This window comes from Equus przewalskii, chromosome 27 (genome assembly GCF_037783145.1).
Source record: "Equus przewalskii isolate Varuska chromosome 27, EquPr2, whole genome shotgun sequence".
NCBI classification, from domain to species: Eukaryota; Metazoa; Chordata; class Mammalia; order Perissodactyla; family Equidae; genus Equus; species Equus przewalskii.
This window is the reverse complement of record NC_091857.1, coordinates 32,040,269-32,066,718: the sequence shown is the minus strand read 5'-3', so window position 1 is coordinate 32,066,718 and position 26,450 is coordinate 32,040,269. Positions and strand designations below refer to the sequence as shown.

General features: G+C 40.8%; 1 long non-coding RNA gene across 4 annotated transcripts in view; it reads left to right on the top strand.

Moving 5' to 3' along the window:
- LOC103548890 (uncharacterized) overlaps positions 1-26,450 on the top strand; it is a 150,141-nt gene that overhangs the window by 104,474 nt on the left and 19,217 nt on the right. Inside the window, exon 4 of one of the 4 annotated variants that reach the window (XR_011533851.1) lies at positions 11,893-11,937. The exons of the other annotated variants lie outside the window; for them this stretch is intronic. This is a non-coding gene — a long non-coding RNA (uncharacterized lncRNA). The remainder of the gene's footprint in view (positions 1-11,892; positions 11,938-26,450) is intronic. 4 annotated transcript variants of the gene reach the window in all.

The following is a 26,450-nucleotide window of genomic DNA, read 5'->3' as shown; positions in this document are numbered from 1 at the left end:
TTAGATATACAATGGTATTTAATTTATAAAGCATGCTATAGAGTTATTTAAAGTTTCAAGTAGATGATAATGATAATGATATTACCACTAATAAAGTAGTCATCATAAATAGACTACTTACAGAGTGTCAGGCACTTTGTTGTTTTATACATCTTATTACACGTATTATTTCATTATTTTTTATACATGTTATTTCATTTAATCCATAGATAGCCTTGTGACGTAAGTAATATACAGGTAGGGAAAGCGAGGCTCAGAGAAATTAAGCAACTTGCTGAGCCAGTCTAGGCAAGTGGCAGAAGGACACTGTTGAACATGTCTGTCTGACGTCAAAGCCCTTCTGCTCCCTTACTAAACTGAGCCTTTGGGTTCAAGAGAAAGCTTCTAGTTAGAAGAAGAAAAGTCCCACTGGAAAACTCTTGAATAAAAATCATGGACTCAAACCTTTAAAAAGATCTTGTTAGGGGCTGGCCCCATGGCCGAATGGTTAAGTTCAGGCACTCTGCTTCTGTGGCCCAGGGTTTCACTGTTTTGGATGCCGGGTGTGGACATGACACTGCTCATCAGGCCATGCTGAGGCAGCATCCCACATAACACAACCAGAGGCACTCGCAGCTAGACTATACAACTATGTACTGGGGGAGGTTTAGGGAGAAGAACGAAAAAAAGAAAAGAAAAAACAAGATTGGCAACAGATGTTAGCTCAGGTGCCAATCTTTAAAAAAAAAAGATCTTGTTAGAGCTTTGAGTATATGGAGTGACAGAAAAATTGTGAAGTACTCACTGGAAAGAGTCATTTAGTGTACAGCAAAAAAATGCATTAAGTGACTATTATGTGCAGGTAATGAGCTAGGTTCTCAACATCAAATATATCACAGCCTTCTCTTTTGCTCTTATAGCCTAGAAAGTAAATATTTCTCTGTGCTTCACTCTCTTCATCCTGAAAAACTCAAACGAGAAATTCATTAAAATGCAATGTCCGCTTGACTTTCCAGCCTTGTAACTAATTGGTCTCAGGAGCAGAATGGAAAATTTTTATCTAAGACTGGAGATACATAGGGCATGAGCAGATAGACATCTCTGAAGAAACGTTTTCATCCTTCTGTTAATATTGGAATATCACAGAGTTATTTTCTTAAAATATTGAAATTAGTATAAAAAATTTTTAGAAGCCATCCAGTGTAAATGTCTTTTTTCCCATCCTGCTTGGCTGGAGAAGCCTGAAAATTGGCTACGTTTCCTGGGAACATTGAGAAATAGTGATGAGAAAGAGAAGGGTGAGCACAAATTCCAATCAACCCTCTTCTGATACAGTCAAAACTGTTCAATGATGCTACGAGCTCCTTGTCATGGGCCATCGAGGGAAATTAGAGCTGACAGCTGGAAACTGTTCATGTAGATTTTCCAGTTTTTCTTTAAAGTAAGCAGTATTAAATCACACCAAAAAGAGCTGACATATTTAAAATCCTGGCTATTATATCACATTAAGCCTAGGAAAAATCTGTCTGATTTTCCCAACACTAGGTCACCTGGCATGGATGCTCTGTGGACATATTAGAATTGGCCACATTCCCCAGGCACATGAGGCTGTCCCTCTGCTCATCTTTCATTTCATAGTGGAAAGTCATCTTGGCTCTTAGTTCTATCCTTCTCATCACCACATATCAGCAGGCACAGCAGCAAGTAATAATGCAGAGTTGCTCCTTGGTTTCCACTGCTACTGCTCTAAGTTCTGGCGAACACTGAAAAGCGGCCAACAAGAAAGTGAAAACTGACAAGAATGGCCAAAAAATGAGAATGTTGGAATAATTATATGCAAGAATTCATCTATAAAACAATAGCCTACAGATCATTGTTTCTTACATACTCACATTTTAAAAACCACTCTTGGGATCCTGTAGAATTCTCTAGAGACAGGGTGGATTTGCCCACAGCCAGACGCCTATTTGGAGTTGTCCTCAGATGTCCCCAGTGACCATTTTCAGTGGTATCGATCCCAGTGATGGGGGAGATGTCATCACCATCTGAAAATCAGTGTCTGTGGGTCTACAATAGCACATTTAAATTTTTCCACTGATATTTGTCATACGAGGTATTTAAAAAATATTAAGTTTATTTTTAAAGACATTTTGTGGTTTTTAGTCATTTTTGCCTGTTTTTCTGGGAGCATGTCCACTTCTTTATCTCTTGTCACCATTTGCATGATATGCTAACCAAGAAGGAAAAAATGATGAGTAGAAAGAGTAAGCATTTAGCAAATTATCAAATGAATGGATCATTACTCCCTAAAAACCAGGCCTCCTGTAATTTTCTGACCACATGTAATTTTCTTATAGAAGCCATTTGACTCTTGGGAGCAAATGAAGCAATTGAGAACTCTGAGAATGATGAGTGTTGCCATGTGTTTAAGTCTGTGCTTTGGAACAAAACCACATTATCTTTTACTTCGCTTTGTGAATCTGAATCTATACTGAAATGTCCTTGGGGGATGTAATTCTAACTAGATTATATTCAAGTTCAGTTTTGGAAACGTTAGGTTACATATGGACTCCTAAAAACATGAATGTAACTTCTAGAGTTTCTCTCTCATTCTCAGAAATGAGAGCTAAAGTTATTTTTAGAGATTACAGTTGAATGGAGACAGTGATCTATTGGTCTGATGCCTGTTTTTATGACATTACCCCTGAAATGTTGCATATTTTCATGCTTAGAAATACCCTCTAACTTTGTAACATACTCTGAGGATTGTATTGTACCTATTCTTTGCTCCGTAAATCACAGAATGGCTGTTGTCCAAAAGCAATAAGATCTGACCTGATGTCTAAACTGTGGAATGAATGTCACATGGTTCATCTTAGGCCCATGAAAGCCTGGAGGGGGTTGTTCTTCATAGGTCAGTATCTGGGCATGAGGCCATGGCAGTTCTTACTCCGCAGGAAGGGTAGTCTGTGTAGGAATAGCACCAGGGCTGCCTGTCCCTTCATGGTTTAGACTTTCTCCAGCAGCCAGATTACAAACCAAAGTGCAGTTCTCATGTGAAAGTTGGGATGATTATCACAAGGAAATTCAATTCACCAAGCACAGAGCCACGAAATTGCCCAATTCCAGGGGATACTATTCATACAGAAAGAGTGCTGTGGTAGGACTGATCAAACAGCATCATCCTTAACCACAAACGAGGAAACTGCTGTTTAGAATTCATCCCCAAGTCCATGACTTTTAATATAAAGCAGAGAACTTGGATGAACAGCCTGTGCCTGTAGCCCATTATGCCAATGATACTGGAAAAATTGGCAGCAGGTTATTTTCCAATCAATGTCAATGTCCAAGGTCAAGGCTGAAGGGATATGAGCAAATGTGAATTCAACAATCTTGATTAAAGGAGCTTGGAAAATCAGGAACACCAGGCTGGAAGTAGACGTATTGGCAGAGGATTGGAGGTGGAGGATGTTTTAAAGAATTGACAGCAACTGATATTTTTTCATTCCCTCCACCTACTCTTCTAGCTCTTTCCCCTCTCTCCCCTTCCTCTTTTTCCCAGGTGACAGAGACTGCAAATTGGTCCCCCTTTTCTCAATTGTTATAGAACCCCAATTTTTAGTGGGGTTCATGGATTCCTAGCCCCACTACATTTCTCATTCTCCTTTGTAGTTGGGTGAAGCTACATGTTTAAGTTCTGGAATATGAACAGGCATGGGGAGCGCATCTTCTGGCTTCTGCCTTTAAGGGGAAGCACCGTCCTCCTTTCCCTCTCCTCTGGTTAGAATGAGGATGAGATAATGAACTATCTTGGACCTTGCAGATGAGAGAAAGACCCTAAGGATGGCAGGGCAACAAGGTAGAAGAATCTTGGGTCCCTGAGAGCTTGATGTCTCCGTATCAGCCCTGGACTCTATGTACCCAGATCATTATGTGAAATAGAAATAAACTCTTTTTGTTTAAACCACTACTATCTTGAGTCTTCTTGTCATCTCAGCTGTCCCTGTATCCTAACTAATACATTACCCTCTCTTCCCACTTGCCCTCCGTCATACCCTCATCTCCCAACTCCCTTATTCTTTTCTGTCACTTTCTGTGAGACTGTCCAAAGCATAGACCAATGGTTCTCAAGCTTTAGTTTGAGTAAATATTGGTAAAGTGGACCTTCTTAAAATGCAGACACCCAGGCTGTGCCTCTAGAGATTGTGGTTTAGGGCATCTTAGATGGAGTGTAAGAATATGTATTTTTAGTAAGACTCTCAGGTGATTTAGATGGAGGTGGTCCATGGGCTACATTTGGAGAAGCATTGGTATAGCTTCTATGCCTAGCATGGAATAGATGCTCAGAAAGGCACTCGAGAGAGTAGGTTGCAGTAACTCAGTCGTGTCTGCTAATGCTTCCCACGGATTGAATCTACATGATACTTAAACAACTACTCCATTGACTCATCTGCCTTGAAAGTATCAGAGAACATGACGGTTTAAACAACAGCAACTATCAAATCAGTTATTTGGCACAATGTAGAAAAAAACCCTGGTTGACCCAATTTTTCAATTTCCAACCTTTATATAACTTTAGAATATAGATTTTCATTGTTGGTGCTTTGTTTTTGAGGAGTGAAGTTTGTTGAAGAGTCATATGCTTTCTGAAGTTTTCAACTATTCATTCTTGAATGACAATAATTATGAAGCTAAGTGAATAGCTTTAGTTAATTAAAATAATTCATAAACAGTTGAGTTCTTCTTATGTGATAAGCTTTGTGCTAGGCATGAGGGATAAAAAGATGAACAGAGCACAGTCCTGCCTTCAAATTTCACACAGTCGGCTTGGGGGAGGCCGATGAACAATAGCCTGACCAATACCAAACAGTGTGAGAAGTTCGCTAATAGAGACATGCACAGGGACCTAGGGGCCAGACAAGGTGACTTGACTTAGCCTGAGGACATCAGAGATGGCTTCCCTTAGGAAAAGGCCACTGAGCTGGGCGGAAGTTAGGCAGGCAGAGAAGGTGGTCAGTTGGTGGGAAGGAAAGGATACTCGGGCCAGAGAAGGCAGCATGTGTCAAGTCATAGGAAGAATACTTGTTGGAGCCAGTGGGAAAAAGGATGGCAGGGTGAAAGGACCTGATTCATGAGGAGTGTGGAATTTAACTTGAAGTGTTGAGGCATTGTTGGAAGATATTAATCAGAGAAGCAAAATCACTAGTTATCAATCACAGTTCATCATGCTGGCAGTGTGTGGAGGAGGAACTGGAAGGGAATAAGACTGAAGACAAGGATACGAGGTAGAACGTCATAACTAAGACAGTGGCTGTGGAAGAAGGAGAAGAGTGTGAGATACTTAAGTGGAAGAGACAGAGCTAAGAGACTGGGATATAATGAGGAGAGGGAGAGTCTGGGATTACGTATAATTTCTGTTTTAGGCAACTGGTTGAGTGGCTCTGCCATTCACTGAGGAAGCAAGTAGGAGAGGCTGAAGAGGTTTGAATTGAGGGTGGGGAGGGGGGAAAAGTTAATGGGTTTATACTTAGACACGTTGAATTGGAGGAGCCTATAGGTTATCTAGAAGTGAATTTGGCGATGACTCTGATACCCAGGCAGGAAGTTTTTGTCTCAAGACATAGTTTTTGGAGTTATAAGCATACAGGAGGTAGCCAAATATGTGTACATGAAGGGCTCTCCCAGGAAGAGTGTGTAATAAGAGTCAAGCAGAGGACCAAAGAGGGAAGTCCACACAAATTAAACACGAGACCGTCCAAAGCTAATGATGTCTTCACCCAGAGACTTGCTCACATCCAGTCTGCAAAGCATTCACCTCCTCTGTAAAAGAAAAGGTCCTTTTCTTTTACTTGTGATGATTGACAACATCGCTTTTGAGTCAATATTATGCGAAAGAGAAAAATTAAATTGGTAAAAATACAGTTTTTCCCCCAGTTGTCTGTCATTTAAAAATAGTAAAAGAAAACCAAAGAATTTACTTGAGGGTTACGATGAAAAACCTCTGTTTTATCTGTGGTTTAGATCAAATGTTGAAGCTGATTTTCTTCCTATTGTGAATTGTTGGCAGTAGTTAGTCTTTGGTTTAGCATATTTCTTTCATTTAGATATTTCTTCATGCTGCCTAAAAGAGGGATTTACCAATGAATATTTTAAAAAACTGAATGGTAAATGAATAATCTTTTTAACTTGGAGCACGTATTGAAGTCATACACTAAAAATTCCTTACAAAGAGTTCAAATCTCAGGATTGTGAATTTTCTTCTATTTCAGAATTGTTTGCCTCTTACTGTCTTTGGGAGGCAAGAAAAGTATTATATGTGAATATCTGTGCATATTTTTGAGATATTCTGCAGCGAATGTAGCATATCAAATTATGTTCTTAATTTGTCTGTGTAAGGAAAATGGGGATTTTAGTTCATTCACCTCTAGGTTACAGGGTTTCTCAGGGCAGTTCACATAACCATTTGCTTTAAACCACTCAGGTGGGATTTCCAAATATGGCAGAGATTTATCCCTGCCCAGACCAAGTCAGTCAGAATTTCCGGGTGAAGACAGCTACCTGTACTTTAGCCCCTCAGATTATCCTTGTGCTCACCTGGAGGCTGAGAACCACTGTGTTAGAGAGTGGTTCCAGGAATAAATGAGGCCTCCATGCTGAGGCAACAGAGCTATCCATGGAATCGAGACAGGTATTTGCAACATCACTCAATAGAAGAACAAGAATCATAATCTTCTTCATTGCAACAGTACATCCTGGAACTGTAGGACAGAAGAGTAATCACTGTAGGGCAGCTGTGTAGACTTTACTCTTGAACTTGCAACTATACTTTAGTCTACATTAGTCATTATTTGTTTGATGTCTCTATGTCCATGTAGAGTCTAAGCTCTGGGAGGGCAGGGACCGGTTCTGCATTGTTTAGAGCCGTGTTTCATGGAGCTTTGTCCACAATTAATACTCAATTTGCCCTTATTTACTGATAGACAGGAAAGCTATCTTGTTAGCTTGAGGCAAGAATTGTAGATGATCCTGTACCCACACTTGTCCCTGTTCACACACAAGCATACACTCCTCACACATATCTTGCAATGCCACAAGACTAGTTTCAAGGGACAATGAAGACACTTCTTGTCCTTGGCTACTGATATCAGAATGACTCCAGTAGGACTACATGATGAGCTTTATTCTGCTCAGAGCCAAGAGGAAAGCCAACTTGGCAGGAGTGTGCATGGGCACAGTTCTCATTTCCAGATGGAGCAGTTTGGGGTATACCTATCTGTTTCAGGTGTGACTCCAGGAAGGAATGAGTTTACTGTGAACCAGGGTGGCTCCCCCTGAGAAACTGTTCCAAGAGCTGATGTCCAACTGGATGTGAGCTCTCTTGTTCTTGATTCCCCCAGGACTTTGCTACTTTCTTTGGTGTTTGCCAGTCTACTGTATTTTAATTGTCTTATTTGCCTTATTAAATTATAAGTTCTCTGAGGGCAAAACCTTCCCCAAGGTTACAGAACTGTAGCTAGGTCTTGAACTCTGATTTTATAGCTCCAAGACCCTCCTTGCATCAAATCATCACCTAACACAATGCTAAGTTATTGTTCATTATTGTTATCTCAATGGGAATGGTATCAGACAGATTTTGAACAGGTAAGTAGTTGATATCAGGTCAATTGAGAATGGGAAACAGTATAGAACATTTTTACTTGGAAAAAGGGGAAAGAAAGGTCTAGAGAGCAGGGCTTGGTTAGTGAGGATGATATTGGGGAAAGGCAACCATGTGAGAGGAGTTTCAGAGGCAGCAAAGGCCAACATGTAGACAATGGATGTCTTGATGGGGAATTACCACTGTGTAGTACGGACATGAGAAGACATTGGGAACCCAGCTTGGGAAAAGAGAAGGAAAACTCCACTATTTCAAAGTTGACTTCTTTTAATTTTCTTGTTGCAAAGAGGGTATCTGGGCCAGTTAAAGACTACAAGTGCACAAGAATCTTTTTCTAAGGTGGGATTTGGGAGGCAGAATTAACAGATGCTCCACAACAAACAGACCAACTACTTTAAGCCAGTACTTTTCTGTCTGGTATTTATGGCCAACAGCTTGCTCATATGTGTTGACCATGCCTAACTTTTTATTGAAAATATGAATAATTAGAGAAGTAGTGACAACTTGAAATGTTTTCTGAGGGCTATCTATTTATGTCAAGATGGTGGAATGAAATGCAAAGCAAATTAATATTTAATATTACATTTAATTTAATATTTTAATTTAATGTTAAACTTTAATATTGTAATATCTTGATATTCTGTACTACTGCTAACTTTAGCAAAATGAATACAATCCTTCAAAATTTAGAGAGAATGAACAAACATAGTCAAACACAAAATTCCATGAAGTTGGAGTATGTGCCAACTTGACTGATAAATTAGGCTTTAACTGGATGATAGTACTAAGTTTCTCTGGTTGAGGTTTAATCTGTGCCATATGTGATTCTGTGAACTGGATAAAGTGTTATCTAATGTGGAGATTCTCAAATGTTACCATACTTAAGAATCACCTGCAGAGCTTCTTAAAACGCCAATTCCTACACCCCACCCCCTAGATATTCTGATTTGATAGGTCTAAGGTGAGGCCCAGAATCTGCATGTTCAACAAACTGCAAGGAGATGCTGACGCTGTTCATCTGTGGAACCCCTTTGAGCAGCAAGGGTGTAATAGAATTGGAAAATGAAGTTTCAAAGGAATAGAAGCTGGATGCATGTTTCTTAGTCAAACTTCTCACCACTAAACCAACGAGTATGATGATCATTAAATTAATTCTACTTTTAATAAAGTTTTTCCTAACAAAGAGAAGATAATGAAGTCCTATCAAATATCTTTAGAGGACAACTTGGCATTGACTTTGACATCTTAAAATTTTAATTTTATTGATTCTCCATTTTATTAAATAAATGTTCCTTTAGCTTGCTTGAGCTGGGGGGGGAAATGAATTTTCAGTGCACTTTTACTGCCCATCTCTTGCCTGTTTGTTGGAGTGCAGAAAACATATTTAAACCAAATGGACAAAAAGAATCATCATACCAAAGGGGATGAACAAGAGTTACATTGTCAATTTTATTAAACAAAGAAAAGTAAAATTGTATTTGGTTAGCATTTGACAGGGTTACCGTGATGGTTAATTTTATATGTCAATTTGACTTGGGCCATGAGGTGATATTAGTTCAAATATTATTCTGGGTGTTTTGCTGAGGTGTTTTTTTTATGAGGTTAACATTTAAACTGATAGACTGTGTAAGGCAGATTGCTCTCCCTAATGTGGGTGGGCTTCATCCAATCAGGTGAAGGCCTGAATAGAAAAAGGCTGACCTCCCCTGAGCAGGAGAGAATTCCTCCTGCCTGATGGCCTTGGAGCTGGGATATTGGCTCTTTCCTGCCTCTTGAGCTGAAACACTGGCTCTTCTGGGTCTCACACCGGTTGGCCTTCAGAGTAGAACTACATCCTCAGCTCTCCCGGGTCTCTGACCTTTGGACTTGGACTGGAATTACATCCCATTGGCTCTACTGGGTGTCCAGCTTGCTGACTTATCCTCAAGATCTTGAGACTGTCAGCCTCCATAATTGTGTGAGCCAGTTCCTTTTATTCTCTCCTTCTCTCTCTCTCTTTTCTTTTCTCTCTCTCTCCTATTGTTTCTGTTTCTCTGGATAACCCTGACTAACACAGTTACATTATAGCTTTTTCTCGCTCTTGTTTTGTCTTGTCTTTTTTTTAAATATGCTGTAATTTCTATGGTGTTTGGAAAGGTGGGTTGTTTGAGGCCCTATTTGCATCGTGTTTCATGCCTCAGAAACTTTTTGTATATCAGATTTCACACAGAGGACAAGAATGAGATACAACTGGTACATATCAGAGTTAGCGCAGCCTAGTGCAAATCAGAGCCCAGAGCGTGGTTTGGAGCATCACACAAGCTACTTTGTCATCTCCCTTGAAAGCTCATCTACGCAGGGTATCATCTCACAGACCTTTCGTCAAGGCACGGGAAAGACAGAGAAGGGCAGGGGAAGGATGAAGACCCAGCGGGAGGTGTGTCTGTCACTGAGCATTCATAGCTATATCATGCATGGGTTGTCTGTCCATTGTGGTGTTTTTTGGCTCAGGAGTCATCTTCCAAGAACCCTTCATCAAGTCAAAGATGGGAAGTTTCCATAGCCCACTCTGGTCTTGGAAAGCCATCATGTTTCACTTTTAAAATAATAGTCCCCTTGAGTGATTATTACTTTTGTTGTTAGTGCCATCGAGTGAATTCTGACTCCTAGAGCCCCTGTGTACAGCAGAGCAAACCCTGCCCAGTCCTTTTGTGCCATCCTCTCACTTTCTGGGGCTGTATCAGACAATGCCCCACTACTATTCATAGGGTTTTCATGGCTAATTATTTTGGAAGTGGTGGCCAGGTCCTTCTTCCTAGTGTATTTTGGTCTAGAAGCTCCACTGAAACCTGTCCACCATGGGTGACCCTGCTGGTATTTGAAATCCTGGTGACATAGCTTTCAGCATCACAGAAACACCCAGCTGCCACAGTATGACAACCAATAGGTGAGTGGTGTGGTTCTCTGATGGGGAAGCAAATCCAGCCTTCAGTGGTGAGAGCTCTGAATCATAACCACTGGACCACCAGGCCTGGCTGATGATTACTTTAGTCTTCTTGAAAAGAGCATTGGCTTGAAAAAGTTGTGGCCTCATCACCAGCATGGAATATAAACATGTACACAGAATCTTGTACGAAGCACACATGGGAAAAGTCATATTTTTCCTTTTCTTAAAAATACTGACTTCATTAGTAAAATAGAGATGTTTTCTTCATTGCAAGAAAAAATAATCCTTTCAGCTGAAAATGGGAAAGAATTTACTAAGTTTGAAAAACTAAAAATAGTTCCTGGCTGGTCTTATTCCTGTCCTCTGTATTTAGAGGAATTTACTCCTGATACTATTATTACAGGAAATTCCAAAAGCATGAACATTTTCTGGTATTTTCACGAAAACAAGTGTTTATGTTTGGTTTAATTTAGACATGGAGGAAAACAGTTTTGCTTTGTATGCATTGAAGAGTCTAGCGGATGCCATGACAATGTGATTTTATGTAAAATGTAGGTAATGAAAGCATTTAAGAATTCATACAAGAATGATAGGGTATCAACTTACATAAAATGTCTCTCAAACTCTATTTAAGTCCATTACAAACAGTGGTTCTTAACACAAATGCAACTTGCCCACTTACACTGTCAAGATTATTGCTAGAGGGAATGGATGTTGATATTTTTCTCCAGTATCAGCTTTTAGGTCATTATAAAAATGATCAGTGGTTAATAATTATGAACGGGTCTGATTACTAGGAGAAGTCCAGGTACTTGGGGCAGCTCCGTAAGTAAAGAGATTGAAGAGTGATGAAATATTCAGATGCCTTAGTTTCAGAGGCCAAAGTTTGCTTAGTAGCATCTCTCTTGCTCCTGGTCTCAGCCTCTCTTTCATCTGTTCTATCAATTCTGGAGCATGGGAACCCATCCTCAGGTGTGTCAGTGTTGTACGTATGTAAGACAAGGATGAAGATATCAAAAATGTTGATCTCCAGTTTAGAAAGTCCTTGGACCACAACTCTGAATTTCTGAGTTTACTGTGAACTTCTAAAGTCCTATAAAAATGCCATCTTGGTTTATAGCTAGCATTTTTACTACACTGTGAGTTTCCGGAGAGGAGAGCTATGCAGTGAAGAATACCCTTTGCATGCCCAAGTGTTCAGTTCTTGTGAGTTTTATACGATCACCGCTAAGGATCATGTCAATAACTCACTGAAGCAAGTTGAAAGAAGCTCTATTCACAGAATAAACTCATGATATTTGCCTCAACATGTTCCTTAACTCTGTTTTAGAAGCCCGCTGAACATGTGTATTCATCAGAGCCCCAGATGCCACAGGTAACTGTATAAAAATTTTATCTAACAATTTTGACTTAAATGTACATTGGACAATGCCTTTGTACTGTCAGGCCTCATTAATTTTTTTGCATCAAAGAAAATAATTATTGAGAAATTTGGTATTGCTCTGCTAAAGTGGATATCTACTGAATATCCCCAATCCAATTCTTTCCTCTAATATGGTAATCTGTTATCTGTATTCAATTATCTGGAAGGTGAAAGTTACTGGGCAGCCCAATGGAAAATTTTAAGTCCGTTCACTCTGGGTCTGCTGTCTTTTCAGATCAATCTTTCTGCTAATGACAACCAATACTTTCATATGTGATTACAGCCCTGCTCCATCTTTTCATGAGCCGAGACTCTTTGGAATCATATGTATTGATCTTTTTAATAGAAGTCAGGAAAAATAAAATTACTCTGGCTTCTTACGGCAAAACGATGATAAATGAGAACTTAGAAACTTATTGGAGAAATTTTTTCTGCCTTGGATTATTTTAATCACTAAAAATGATTGTCTTTTTAATAATATTTGCTTTCCATTATGCACATTTGCAGTAAAGCCAAAAATTGTTTCTGTATTGCTTTGTGAAACCACAGTGAGGCAGGGGCCTGTCAGTATTCCCGTACCTGCTGGTGAGCAGGTACCGCAAACAGGAGGCAAAGAACCAGCTCCAGAGTCTTTGCAGGAATCTCAAGTTGAGTTTCTGTAGGGCACTTTCAAAGAAAGAGAACTCACTGAACTATGTATTTTTTTAAAAACATTTTTAAAAGGTCATTGTTAATACTATTGCCTTAGAAGCAAGATTATATTTCTTTTATCATCCCTCCTCTTTTCTGATTATTTCCAGAAATAATACTTCTCCTTGGCCAAGACTGATTATTTCCCAAGTGGGTTTTCTCTATTGTTTAAGATAAAGTGTATGTAACTCCTTCCCTGTGGCTTGGTTGCTTTGTCTGTGTGTCTGGTAGCTGCAGGTGGTGCCATTGGTGATAACTGGGAATCAAGCTTCTGGGGTCATGGTTATATCACCTTATCTCAGAAACCTAGAAGCATAGGACTCATTTGGGCTCTCATTTTGGAATCAGAGCTTTCCGTTTTACATTTAAATTAAGTCCCCAGTTCCCAACTTAAGACTGGATTGTTTCCGTGGCTTTGGAGGAACACATGGCCAACACAGATCAGAGTCAATGCTGCTACACACAAAGATCAGATCTTTCTTGGTATGAAGAAATGGATGAAATATTGCAGATGTCAGGCCAAAGTACAGCCTTGGTTTGCTTTGTTTGGCCCTAAGAGATCTATCTGTCAGAAGGAAAACCTGTCCCACTGGGATGCCATGTAAACAGCCTCCACGGTCCACTGGCATTGTTTCACCTTGATGCAGAGATGAATCTCTTCCTCTCTGTCTCCCTCCTACCTAAACACGACAAAAGGAAATATCTCATTCAGGAAACAAATTATATTCACTGAGCTTGTCATTTAACTTGATTTAATCCAATTCCTTGAAGATTTGACGGGAGTGTACTATGGGCCAGGCAATGGGAATCTAGGAGTGAACAGAGGAGACATGTTTCCAGATTGTGTGTATAGAGCTAATGGTCATCCAAGGAAGCTGGTCGCCAAACCTCCTTACAAGCCTGGGGAGTGTTGCTAAGCCCCCTCCCAGCGCACAGTGACGCTGGCGGAGGTGTAGAGTCTGATCTGAGGTTGGCGGAAGGTTATATTGAGAACTGAAGAACTAGAATAAGGCAGATGCAAATTGGAGAGGATAAGTGGAGAAAGGACATTCTAGGCTGAGAAAACTGCTTGTATGGAAGCTGGCATTTGATGGGACGTCTTTGTGAGAAACTGAAATTGTCCCAGCGTGGCTGCAATACAGAAAGAGCACAGCAACTGGGTGATTGTTTCCTAATGTCACCTGGGAGGACAGCTGGCCTCTGAGTTTAAATTTACTCACACATGCAGACACTGATGATTCTAAGGCCGACTTTGGCCTTCAACTGTTGAATGAACCATGTGTGTGGTGTTGCCTTTGTCTAGACTACTCAACTTTCGCCACTTTGCTATCTCTGTCTAAAAGGCAGTGTTTGTACAATTATTTCCATGTTTCTAGAGTTTTGGCTTTAATTTATAAATATGAGTGGAAGATATTGGAACTCCAATGCTGATATATGTGATAAGAAGTGTAGGTTTTTAAAGAATTCATAAAATTGGAGGAAAAATGGCAACTTTTGTGGTGAATTATCCTTAGGTGTGCATTACTTTGTTCTTTTTTTTTTTTTTTTTTTTGGTGAGGAAGATTGGCTCTGAGCTAACATCTGTTGCCAATTTTCCTCTTTTTTTTTTTTCCTCCCCAAAGCCCCAGTACATAGTTGTATATCCTAGTTGTGTGTCCTTCCAGCTCTTTTGTGTGGGACCACCCCTCAGCATGGCTTGACGAGAGGTGCTAGGTCTACGCCCAGGATCCCAACCAGCAAACCCCAGGCCACCAAAATGGAGCATGCAAACTTAACCACTACGCCACCAGGCAGGCCCAGGCATGCATTACTTTTAAGCTTGCCAATTGTGTATTCACGTGTGAAAAGCAGACAAAATATTAAGAGCCTTGAAATACCAGAAATATACCTATGAAGAGTATGAGAATGTTTAAAGGTAAGGTATAATAAGTAGGACTTTTTATTGTATATCTCTCTGGGAGTCCTCTCATTAGGAAGAATATATTATTTAAGTTGTACTCAACTGTACTTGCTTTATTCGTATGAAAGTAGAGGACTGCCTTATTTTTTTTTCTCAGAGAGTTTGTAAAAGATGGTTAGAAATCACAGATTCAAAATTTGGTAGCTGACATATCAAGTCTTAGTTCTGCACATTAGATGAAACAGTGGAATAATGTGAAATAGCAATTGTAAACGTCTGTTTGTACCCACCTTGTTGATACTTTTGAAGATGCCATTAACTCTTCAGATTTCCAAAATCTAGATCTTGCTATGCGGAAGAGGCAACAGCTCTTGGTAACGGTAAACATTATAAAGCTCGATAACAATTTGGACAATTGGAAATAGGTTGATAGCAAGATAGGACTAAGTATGGAGAGAAAAAATCAGAAGAAAGAATAATGGAATCTTTAAGTTTACTGAATTAGGAATTTTTCAGATCCATTGAGGTAAATTCTGTAAACAAATTTTGTCGTATAGTTATTCAAAGAGCAATAGAGGACTATTGTGCTTTGGCTTGTGCTCAACTGTCCATGGAAGGTTTAAAGAGCTTCCAACACCAGAGTGCACACTGACTTCAAGAGCTTTCAGCAACCGACTCCTCCGTTTTACATGCCCCCCTTCCATTAGTCCTTCTTGAGGTCGTTTCAGTTCAAGCCAATCTGTGACTTGATCCTCTACAGACTACAGTGGTTGCCTTAAGAAGATTCCAAAATCTTGGATAACATCAAACTCCTTTTGTGGGCTGAAGATTCAGCAGGTAGAGTATGGACTCCAGCTTACCAAGATTTTCGTTCATAATTAACAAGCTAAGATATGTACAAGGAGTACAAGGGAGAAGTACAAGGAGGAGTATTGTCTCCCTCTGCCATCTAAGGTTCACTAGAGCATTTCCAATTCCCCTCTTCCTAGTGAGATCTGCTGGGAATTTATTTCTGGTTTGGCCTTCTCTTCCTCTGTTGAAAACATTGAGGGCTCTGTCATCACTTTGGTTGCAATTCCTTCAATACCCAGTGTAGCCTAAGACGGCCTTTAATTTCCCACAACTCAAGCTTGCAGAAGAACATTGTGGGTCATTTTCCTTGGCTGGTTTTGCCCACTGCCTCTGATTTGCTACTCTGCCTTGCAACCATCTGCCAGTTTTTTGACATCCCAAGGTTTCTTGAGTCCTCTGAGGGTTGTGGAGGTGAAGATATTAATCACAGTCCTGGAGTCATTTACTCCAAGCTCTTTCTCAGGGAGATTCTAAAAGCTGGTGTGTGCTCAGCCATCCACCCAGACAGCTCTCTAGAGTCTGCAGGTGAGAGATCCCCACCTGCACAAGCGTGTGATGTGGGCACTGCATGGCCTGCTTGTGAGAATATATCGGCCCTTGACCATGCCCTCTTTTTTGCACATTCTAGTATTTGCTGTTTGGATGTGACACATATCTTTAATTGGCAATCTTGGTCTTTCTTTCACATCCAGAGCTTTTCCAGCTCTGTAAACTACATGATCCCTCCAGTAATATTTGCTAATCAGCTGGGGATAGCAGTTTAAAGAGTCTGCTGATTAAGACATTGTTAAGTGGAGTTCCCTGGGCCCCAGCCCACTGCTGAGTCATCCTGATGCGAATGCATGAGCGCATCAGGGTCTAGGAAGTCTGTTGATTCTGAAATCAGAGCGTTCAGGGCTTACATAGAGCAACCAAACTAAAAATACCCCCATGTACTGACAACAGGAGAATGAGGAACCTGATAATTGAAAGTGCTTCTGAATCATCCATAGGGGTCAGTCTTAGGCAGTACCTATGTTAAGCTTTTAAGAATTCAAGGTACCCTTTTAAATTCTATAATTCCTTCATTTGATAGCTCATTTATTTCACGAGTGCTTACTTAGCACCAATGAGGTGCCAGGTGCTGATGTAGGCACTGCATCCCCAAAGGCGTATTGAGCATCTTCTCTCCAGGGAGTATGGGTCCAGTGGAGCGTCTAGTTTCTCAACAATGATGACAAGAATTGGTCCCCACGGTGATGAAGGAGAAATGTTCAAGTGCTAGGAGAGGAAAGAGGTACCCTAATTCTGCCTCAGTGCTCACGGAACAGTGTGGACATGTTTTTTCCTCAGGGATTACAGAGCAGAGAAGGCGGGATATGTAGAGGAGTGATACCTGGGTTGAACCTTTAGAATTGAGTAGGAGTTTTCCAGATGGACACGGTTCTTTGCAGATGAAACAGTGTTTCCAAAGGCCCAGACGATGGTAGAGATTTGAAGGTCCCCTCAAACCAGAGTATTTTCATATGTGTTATTTACAGTAAGAAAAAACACTTTTTCCCCCTTAAAGATCTGTGATTGTTCAATATTTGCTATTTGTATTACTACTTGGCTTCCACATTGTAAAACTCTGAGCCATATTTTATATGCTTTAAATTACAAGTCAGTAAGAAAGTAAGATTCAACGAGCAATTTTTATTTAACACAACTTCTCAGGAATCCATTTAATTGGTAAATTGAGATTGGTTTCTGTCACATCTGTTTAAATATATGAAAGTAACTTGTTCTCTCTGGTTCATTCTAGATAGTCTTAGTATGAAAATTATTTGAAGTTGATAGACTTCTTGTATCTCTGTGGCAATTGGTCACCTGTAAACGTTTGGACTCGATCTGGTTGGGCATAGATGTGCTAAGCAATTAGCAGTCCTCTCATTTCTGAATCTGGGATAACAGGCAGCATTTTGAAAGTGCAAATTGGATGCATGACAACTGGCAAGAGCAGAACGAAGAGAATTTGTTTCCCTTTGGGATTTGACAACTGTTAATTCTTCATGAACTTGGCTTCTGCCAAACATATATTGTACTTTCCTCTGATAGGAAATTCATATTGTTAAACTCTATGTGAACTCAAGGTATTAATGTAGAGTGCTTACTAGCAAAAATGACTTGCAAATGTCAGATAAAATTAAATAACATGGCTTAATAAAATAAGCTTGTTTCCGAAAATCTGTTTTTCATATTTGTGAAAGAATTATCTGTCCTGTTATTTAAACCAAGATATTGCCAGGACAGGGAAAAGAGACACTCTTTTATCAATTATCAAGGGAACCATTGATTTCACAAAGCCAATTAAAGTATTTCTGGAGGAACAAGTAAATATTAGTTTTAGAATCATTTCTTTTTAAAAGACCAGGAGACTAGAATAAGAGTAATAAATAAAAATAAGGCGTCCTATTCATTACCTAAGGCACAGTGAGCCGCTGGGCCTGCCTGGAGGTCACTGGTTCTCAAAGTTGTTACTTTAACTGACTTAAACAATATGGACAGTTAGCTTTCACTAAGACACCGACATAAAATAGATGGATGGGCTTCATGGCTGTTTGGAAAGAATTTTGAGTCGAGTAAATGTCCTGTGGTTTGACTCAATGTTTTGTGAGCAATGAAGATTTTCAAAAAAGCAAGTCTGAATATTAGGTGCTCTCTAGAGAAGCCACTGGGGGTCCCTTTTGTTCGCTGTGGTCTTTGTTGGAATTAGGTGTGAATAACCATCTGTTCAGCGCCCTGATCTGAAGCAGAACAGAAACCGGGAGCTGTAGGAGCTGAGAAAGGCAGGATGGGCTGCTTCCCGAGCATGTTGGCCACTGGTTGGAAGACACTTTAGGAGTGAATGTTAGACTGGTTGGTGGTGGGAGTTTCTTGAAATATGTTCTTAGGTGATGCTGGCTTGATCTGTGTTATTAGAGAAATACTTCTCCTGGTAGAATTGATCTAAGGTGGCTAACTGCGCCCGAATGATCTATGGTGAGAAGCCCATCCGGAATCTACTCTGTTTGGAACCAAGCACTTCAGAATAAAACATAATTAGAATGATTGCTGTGGGCTAAGGTCAAGGTCTATCTTCTTGGAGGAGATGATGTCAGCCTCAGGACAAAGACTGTCCTAACAAAAAACTTTTTCGATGATCCTTTATGATTCTGTTAGCTGTGAATGACCTCACAGCTCTCCTCCATCCTTGGAATAATGAATTCCACACACCTACTCACCAGGCGCTCAAAGCAGTCTTCGATTTTATTTATTTTAATTATAAAATGATCTATTTTACGATTCTCTTCTCCAATTTAAGGAGATGCTACCAATTTACAGTTCACTAGAATTTGGTAAAGAACCAAAAGTAGCTGGGAATTGAATAGCAAAAATAGATATAATTCAGGACATTTCCAATTATTTTCCCCTCTGTAGACATTAGCTATCCATCAATCTTTTCATACCCCAACAATACAGTCAAAAAAATATGAGCACCATCCATGCGTGAACTTAGGAATTGCTATCTCCTTTGAATTTTAGCTGATGTTTGCTTCTTGTGTTAGTCCATCTGGGCTGCTATAAAGAATATCATAGACTGAGTGACTTATAAACAACAGAAATTTATTTCTCACACTTTTGGAGGCTGGACAGTCCAAGATCAAGGTGCCAGCAGATTCAGTGTCTGATGAAAGACCCTTTCCTGGTTCACCTTGCGTCTTCGCAAGGCCAAAGGGGTAAGGGATTTCTCTGGAATCCTTTTTGTAAGGTCACTAATCCCATTCATGAGAGCTCCACCCTCATGACCTAATCACGTCCCAAAGGCCCCACCTTCAAATACCATCATATTGAAGGTTAGGATTTAACAGATGAATTTTGCTGGGCCACAAACATTCAGTTTATAGCAATTCTTAGTGGTTTTTTTGGAGGATTAAAAAAAAGTTCTACTATATTTCCTTCTGCAATCCTCACCTATTAGATCTAGTTTTTAAAATTTCACTTAGAGATTTGAACATAATTTTTAAAACCTAATGAAGTGTGACTATTTTGATAAATAAAATATATGTTAATAAGCAGACTAAATATTTGGTAATTTCTTAAAGGGAAAGGTTAAAGACAAAAAAATGTTTCCACCAGGAACAGCCCCCATGCACTGTGATCCCCAGGCTTGGTTCCTGGCTCTCTCAGGGGACAGTTGGTGGTTGTGTTGATCTTTGTATCCGCCTCTTGTAGTTCTGACAGAGAAGCTTTGAAATGTGGTTTCTGAGTCCTCCCTGGAAAAATGGCCTTGATGGCAGAACACACAGAACATCCCGTGATGTGTGTCTCCATCCTAGTGTTTTTATTAGCAGACAAGCTCCATAGGCGTCTTTACTCAGGAGAGTAAGAATGACTATTTTCTAACTTGCCAAACTACTTCCTTTAAACTCTTGTCTTACCTGGTATACAGAAGATCATTTATCCAGGATTTCTAGGTCCTGAGCTATTCCAGATTTAGGATATTTTTGAAGTTTCTAAATAAAAGAAAAAAAACAAAAAGCACAGTCTTGGAGGTGGAGGGGCGTGTATAGCAGAAACAAATTTTAGGTGAAAAAAATCAGTTGCCTACAAAATCTAACCACTTTAATTTTTCTGTAATTACTTAATTTCTACTCAGAGTTTCCATTCTTCTGGATGGTAGAAACTAAATTTCTGTTAATTCAGGGTCTTTCTTCCTTTTCACGAGGTTTCATCCTCATCCTGGGGGCTTAAGGAGAGCAGAGACATCACAGGCATGAGGCCATCGGGCAGGGGTCATTGTCAGGTGTTTGATGCCACATCAGCTCCCTCCGGTCCACAAACCTGGCTCATCCCATCCTCAGTGGTAAAGGCAAAGCCTACCAGGTCTGCGTGGTCTCTTGTTTGCGGCAGGATAACTTAGCTCATACTTCATTTTTGCATCTCTTGGTCATTGCATAAATTTTATGCCTTGACTTTTTTTCCTGGTAGCAGAGAGAAGTCACAAAGTAGATGTACACATGACAACATAAATGAATAATTTACTATTATTAAAAATCTAATGACCAGTTTATTATTAATTAATTTAAAATACATTCACACAATGGCTCTGCATGTTTTAAAAGGACACATGCATAGTTAGGGCTAAGCAAGCTCTTCAGAGTAGATTACCTACAGGGGTCTAGGGAATAGAGTGGAGATCATGGATCAAAGGGCAGAGAAACTCAAGAGGGCTTTGCATGCACTGGTGCTGGTGATAGAATGCTCCCAACCGAGGATCATGATTAACTTTGATTCCTGTGCCTGGGACCCATAACAACAAACCAACTAGCCTTTATTTCCTGAAGCATTTAGGATGTGGGCAATGCACACTCCAAAACATGGCCTCTGAGGGGCCGGCCCAGTGGCTCAGCGAAGCTAAGTTTTCACGTTCCGCTTTTCAGGTGGCCTGGGGTTCACTGATTCAGATCTCAGGTGCGGACATGGCACTGCTTGGCAAAGGCCATGCTGTGGTAGGCGTCCCACATATAAGGTAGAGGAAGATGGGCATGGATGTTAGCTCAAGGTCAGTCTTCCCCAGCAAAAAGAGGAAGATTGGCAGCAGATGTTAGCTCAGGGCTAATCTTCCCCCAAAATAAATAAATAAAATAAATAAATAAATAAATAAAAGTAACCAGCCCAAAAATGAAAAACAAAAAAACATGGCCTCTCGACAGGTGAAGGCTGCAGATTCTAATAAGGAAAGCCTCATTCAAAGTCGTATTCAAAAACCTCCCCTTTTCCTCCTTATTTTGCTGTAAGGGTCTTTCCCTGACTCAATGGCTGCTTCTTACTGACTCTGAGTTGGGAAGGACCAGGGAGAATTGCCATGCATACAGGGAGGTGCAAAGAGAATCCACAGTTAGTGTTGCAAGTTTCACTCTACAAATTCTCTTCCTAGAGCAAACAAGATTTACTTGTCAGCCTGATGTCCCCACCTTTCCTTTGAGAACAGCCATTGCTCTCAGGGTTCGGGTGATTGAAGTTCCAGATCTCCCCCTCTACGGATAACTAAGTAATATGATCTCCTGCAGCAGAAGGGGTAGACTGAGTCCAGCTTGTCTTCCCTGGGAGATTCTCTAAGCAGTGGGGAAACATACTTACGGGACAAAGAGGTTAACTCTAGGTATAACACATCAATTTCACCTTTTTCATGAGATCCCCTGGTAAACAGTTCCATGGAATCTTACGGATGACATATTTCAACCCTTTGCCAGAACCCCTGAGCATATCTGTGATCCTGGACAATAACTCCATCCTCACAGAGTTAAGAGATTCAGTGAGCAGAAAGTATCACATATCCTACGTGTCAGTCATTAAACAGGGAACCTCTAACTGTGCACCCTCCTTTCTGTAAAACCCTGGACACGTTCCTTTTTGCAAAACCTCTGAACCTCAGGACCAAATCATTGGTATTTTCATTTCTATCCAAGAATGGGCAAGAGTGCAATTGTGGTATTCTGGTTTCTATGTTCAGCCTACTCATGCATGGTCCAAGACTCCACTCAATGGAGTGGAAATTCCCTTTCAGCTCTGAAAAGCTGACACCTTTCTCTCTGCTGGCATCTGCCTACCTTTTTGGGGACTCTGGCTAGAATGATGCCTTCACGTCCACCAGTTGCTCCATCCTGCTTCTCCAATCTCTACCAGTCCCACACATTGTTACATCCCTCTCATGAGACAGAGGGGGATTTTAATTATATTTGTTCATGGTTACCATATTTCTCCTTCTCTCTTGCTTTCCATATCTATTATGCTCTTGAATGGTCTCTCTGTCCCTTTGGTTTCTTTGTCCTTACTCTAGATTTCCTTCTAGATTGCCTTTTTATTAACTAAGGTAGGAACTAGAACTGAGTGGAGAGACACATGCAAACTTCTGGAGTTCTCCATGTTAGTAAAACGTTTAGGCAGGAAGCCCAGAATTCCAGCTGACCCTGCTGTCTCCTTGCCCTCCACAGCTCCCACCTCTGCCCCACCCTGCTTGTGGTCACACATTCGTCCATTACCCAGTGTTGTTGATCCTGCTTCCTGACAGCTCTTACAGCTCCTATGCCCCTGACGCATCTCATCAAGCCTCTTCCCTCTCCAGCCGTAAGCACTCTTGTCCCCACCGTCTCCTCCCATCCTGCTTCCAGAGTGGTCTTTCAAAACCCAACCCTCAATTCCTCTACTTCTAACCACTTAGTGGCTTCCTACCGCCTTTAGAATAAACAACAAGCATGACTTCTAAGGTCTGAACCACCTGACATGGCCCTTGCTGACCTCGTCTGCCTCTTCTTCCATCACTCTGTCCCAAGCCCCTCATCTTCATTCCTCAGAGTTCCTTGAAAATGACACACCCTTTCCCTCGTGGTCCTGGTTGGCGTTGTTTGCAGTGTTTCTTTTCTCTTTGCCTTGTTGACACCCACTCATCCTTTCTGTCTCAACTTGACTCCCTGGACCAGTTTGGTCCCCCGTAATCCACTCCCACAGCTTCCCATACTTCTCCTTTGTGAGAATTTCATAATTTATAATCCCTTCACTTATGCCACTTTTCTCTTTAGACCTTAGGTTCGTCAGGGGAAGTGAGCAGGTTTATTTTGCTTCCCACTGTACCCTCCGTGGTACTTGGAAGATAGAAGTGCCTTAATAAATATTTGTTGACTGGTTGATTTTCCTAAGTTGGTTAATTGCTTATTCAGTGCTCTTTAACAGTGCTAAAAAAAAATTCACCTTTGAAACACAGCTACTGTATGCCCAAGTTAATTCCTTGCTCCTTGCCCATGCCTATAAATACTACATTTTGGGTGAACTAAGACATTTTCTATTTTAGCACTAGACTGTCTAATGTTTGTGTTCCAATGATTTCCTTATGTCTCGTATGTTTCCTTTGAGCCGTGTCTGAGCTTCGGTCCTGTAGGAATGATTTCTCATCTGTTTCTTGTACTAGATAACACCATATTAGTCTTGAATAAATGTGACGAATTTCTAGCCAAATTCATCATCCTGGTAGAAACCAATGCCCAGGATTTCAATCAAATGGAAAAATAAGAGATAAATAGTCTACTCTGAATTTATTTATGAATTGTGTGCTCCGAAAGTTACAGCCTATAAGGGCTGAAATAAAATAATGAGGCTGCCAGTTCCCTCTACCTAGGAATATATCCAAGCCAGTTTAGTCTTCTCTGGACAATAGAGACAGAGAAAATTCCACAGGCAAAAAGGTCTTTTTCTCATGTGGATCAGGAGACAGGAATGTTCCAGTAAATGGCACCACCATCCACTTTGGCTCAAGCCAAAGTAGGAATCATCCTTGATTCCTTTCTTTGTCTCAAAACCTACACTTAAGCTGTTAGTGATCCTATTGCCTCAACCTCCCAAACATTGCAGATCCATATGTACTTCTCTGCACCTCTACAGCTATGCCACCATCTCCTCTCTTTTTCCCGTTGTTCTTGACTTCCACTCTCACCCTCCCTAAAATTCATTCTCTACACAGAAGCTAAAGTGATCCTTCAAATCTGCAATCATCTTATATCATTCCATTGCTTAAAACCTTCCAATAATTTCCAACAACTTAAGGAAAACAATCTGAATTTCTTACCCTGGCTAGAAGGCAAATGCCCTCTCCTTGGGAGAGGTTTATGAGATGCTCTTTTCTGAAGCCCCACCTCCCAACAGGATCTATGTCCTTATCCAGCTTCCCTTTTCCTCAGAGCACCTATTACTACTTGACATCATTCTAGGTACTTATCTGATTACTTATTTTTCTGCCTTGCCAGCAGCATATCATCTTCTTGTGAGCAGGGACCTTGAAGGTCTTGTTAAATGTTGTATATGCAGCATCTACAAGAGTGTCTAGTGCAAAATTGGTACGCATGGAATGCTTGCTAAATGAATGAGTGAAACAACGAATAGATGGGACTCAGTCCCTCTTGTGTCCCTTTCTCAGGAAAATTTCCCTTAAGTCAAAAGGAAAAGTGGCTCAAGGTGGTCACAATTTAGCTATTACTATAGTCAGTGTGTTGCTTTCTGGTTTTCTGCCTTGATATTTGGAGACCCCAGAGATCTGAGGCTTAGCATGTCCTTCCACTCAGTCTATGGAATGATAATTAACCCACACCTCCTTTTGGCTGGGCTCCCTGGCAATCAATGCAGGACTGTGCCTCCTGGCTAGTACCTGCTGGGCACAGAGGCTCATTTCCCTCTGCGGAGCTGCTGACTGGAGCTGTTTGTCCCTCAAAGGGTGCTAAGCCCTCATTAGCAGCTTATAAACTTTTTCCTGCTCTTCAAGACTGGCTTTTTAGGAAACAGTGGGGGCATTTACTAAGACCTTTGGAGAAATGAGCCAAATTTTTGGAAATGTGCATATTGAAAGGGTCTGGAATAAAAGCTGACTTATAATAATGCAAATAGTATGTTTCTTTGTAGACAGATCACCAGGCTTCAATTAGGAGTTTTGGAAACATTTTTCTTTCCTCGTGAATTATCTTGGTGGTCCAATTTCAGAACTGATTTCCTCAAGACTCTGCTTTTACTTGCTCCTCTTGGGCATAGGGAGCCAGTGAGGGCTCTTCCTTTCAGTACTGGGGTCAGAGGATACCTGATCAAGGGGCAGAACCATTATACTTAGATGTTTTAAAACTTTTAATTGAAGTACAACATAGATACAGAAAAGTGTACATATCCTAAGGGTACAGCTTGCTGAAGTTTCACATTTAATTTTTGATGGGCATTTGGATAGTTTCCAGTCTAGCTGTCATAAACAGAAGGTCTACTTCCTTCCTTCCTCGCTCCCACCCTTCTTCCTTCTCTCTCTTCTTCTCTTTCTTTCACTCTCTCTCCCTCCCTCTTTCCCTTTCTTCCTTCTTCCCTCCCCATCCTCCTCCCCCTGAACCCTCTTCTTCCCCTTTTTCTTTTTCTTCCTCTTCTTCTTCTTCCTCTTTCTCTTCTTCTCTTCCTCCTTCTTCAAAATGGAGACTATCTACTGGAGCAAGCTCCACAGAGACAGGCATTAGTGTGGCGGTCCCACTCGGAGGATAAACCTGGATCATGTGGTCAGAGGGTCTTCACTCAGTATCTACCCAAACTGCTGATTCTCCTCTGGAACAACCTGGTGCTTTGCGGGGGCTGGACCCAAGCATCTTTTTTTAATAATCCTTTTCCTATCTACCAAAACTTGAAGGAACGCCTGCAATCAAAATTGGAGTAGAGATGAACCAGCTGGGCAGCAGCCCAGGGCACAGAGCTGTAAAAATGAATTTAAACATCGCTTTAAATGGTAGACCAGTTAACTCAGGCTTCCGTATTCTGCAACTAACATAACCAGGGAAGTCTAACTTGGGCCACCAAAGACAGTGCCCTCCAGTGGAAAAAAAAACTACTCCTACTTGCCCAGACCTCTATCTGTGGAGTGTTATTCCATGGGTACATGAACTTTACAGATGCTGAAATTCTGAACCAAAACAATGCATTCTGCAGTGCCAGTTAACAGGAACAACTGGCTTAATTTGTTCTATAAATTTTAAAACTTTTATATGCCTCCCAAAGATCTGTCTGGTTAGTAAGACAGAAAATTGAGAGGTGTTTTGCCATCATTTCTCTTGGAAGAAGGATGCTGCTTTGAACTGGGAAAGTGAATTGGTTTCTGTATATAATTTTCTCTTATAAATAAATCTCGTCCCCACTGAAAAAATGTGGAAAAAATACTTAAAGAATATTGTTGAAAGGGGTCAGATTATTGGCTGGCCTAAAGTGCCCACATACTTAGTCTGGCCTGGTCTGTGAATCTAGCCCTCTCTGTTCTAGAAACCCGGCCAGGCTGTGGGAGGTCAGAGTGGGAGAGCACTGGCCCAGCAGTCAGGAGACTGGAGCTTGGTCCCGGGGCCCTTGTGGACTGGTTGTGTGGCCTTGGTCCTTAATAATAATGTAATCACCTTGATCCTTAATTTCCTCATCCAAAAAACGACAGGATTAGATGAGATGACTCAGGTTCCTTCCAGCTTCG